Source organism: Penaeus monodon, unplaced genomic scaffold, assembly GCF_015228065.2.
Source record: "Penaeus monodon isolate SGIC_2016 unplaced genomic scaffold, NSTDA_Pmon_1 PmonScaffold_6291, whole genome shotgun sequence".
NCBI lineage: Eukaryota > Metazoa > Arthropoda > Malacostraca > Decapoda > Penaeidae > Penaeus > Penaeus monodon.
This window is the reverse complement of record NW_023661319.1, coordinates 10884-12500: the sequence shown is the minus strand read 5'-3', so window position 1 is coordinate 12500 and position 1617 is coordinate 10884. Positions and strand designations below refer to the sequence as shown.

Here is a 1617-nt window from a genome sequence, read left to right as displayed (position 1 = left end):
TGGCCTCTCTCAATTCACCACTGAGAGGTTTTAAATTTTTTGGCGGCCACCCTTGCCTGATTGGATGCCCCTTCCAATCAACCGCGGTTTTGGGGCCCCGGCCGGGGGGACTTCCCCCACACCCCGCGCGTTTGACTTTTCCCAAAGGGGTATGTCGTTTCTAGGAGGCAAATTTGAAAGGTTGGGAAATTCCTTTCCCAAAGGGGGAAAAAACGCGCCGGCCGGGGACCGACCCTCGAACTCAATTGCCCTCCCCTGACAGTCTGGAGTCCCCCCCATGCTCTAACCGCCCGGGCACCATGGCCTCTATCATATATATATAAAATATATATGATAGAGGCCATGGGGGCCCGACGGTTGGGAGCATCGGATTTCCAGACTGTCAGGGACGGCAATTGAGTTCGGGGGTTTCGAGTCCCCGGCCGGCGCGTTTTCCCCCTTGGGAAAGGAACTTCCCCCCTCGTTTTGTTCTCCTAGAAACCCCGACATACGCCTTGAGAAGTAAAAACGCGCGTGGGGGTAGGGGAAGTACCGCCGGGGCCCCAAAACCGCGGTTGATTAGGAAGGGATCCAATCAGGCAAGGGTGGCACGCCAAATAAAACCTCTCAGGGTGAATTGAGAGAGGCCATGTCCGCAGGGGGAAAGAAGGGGCTTTTAAAAAAAAATATAGATATATGTATATTTATATTTAAAATATATCTATTTTAATTCATATATATAATAGGGTAAAATTTGAACATATAGGGTCTAAAATATTTTATATCTATAATATATAATTATATATTATAATATATTTTAAAACAAATAATATATATTTTTTCTAACGGTGGGTTTAAAGTTGAGCCGCCGTGGCCCACAGCATGAAAAATTTAATTGTAGTTTTCATTTTGTGAGCTCTTGGAGGGAGTACGTTAGGGGACCCCATTTTCCTTTCCACGGAGGGTGCCGGTTTTACCTTTTTAGGAAATTTCATTTCTTTTATTTATCCGGGTTTGGGGACCAGAACGATTGGGTGGGGGGGCCCAAACCCAGTGGCTAGGTGGGGCAATCGAGGGGGAATTTCCCTTGCCCAAGGGAACAAAAACCCGCCGGCCGGTAAACTCAAAACCCTCGAACCCAGTTTGCCGTCGTAACAGTTTAAAGTTCGACGTTTAAAAAATTATTCGGCCACCCCCGTTTTTCATTTTATATATATATTTTAAAATATAAAAATATACTTTTATTTTAAAATATATATATATTATTCGGTAGTACTATTGAAGAAAAACCCCCCAATAAAAAAAAACTAGTTTTATGAAAATGAAACTACATTTTTGAAATCCCCTGGATTCCATTTTCAGACCTGAAGAGGAAAAACCAGGTGGTTTTCCCGAAACTTTTAGTTTGGGGGTTTTGTTAAAAAGCGTAGGGGCCCATGTGTGTGTGGTTTTGGGGTGTGTGTGTGGTGTGTGTGGTGTGTTTGTGTGTGTGTGTGGTTTTGTGTGTGTCTTGGTGGTGTGGTGGTGGTGTGGTGTGTGTGTGGGTGTGTGGGGTGTGTGTGTGTGTTTTTGGGGGTGGGTGCGGGTGGTTGTGTGCCCAGTGGTGTCCTGTATGTTTTATGTGTTTTTGGGGAGGGG

General features: G+C 45.4%; 1 pseudogene; it reads left to right on the top strand.

The window, feature by feature from the left end:
• LOC119571432 overlaps positions 1-1400 on the top strand; it is a 5331-nt pseudogene extending 3931 nt beyond the window's left edge.
• Positions 1401-1617: the final 217 nt, after the last annotated feature.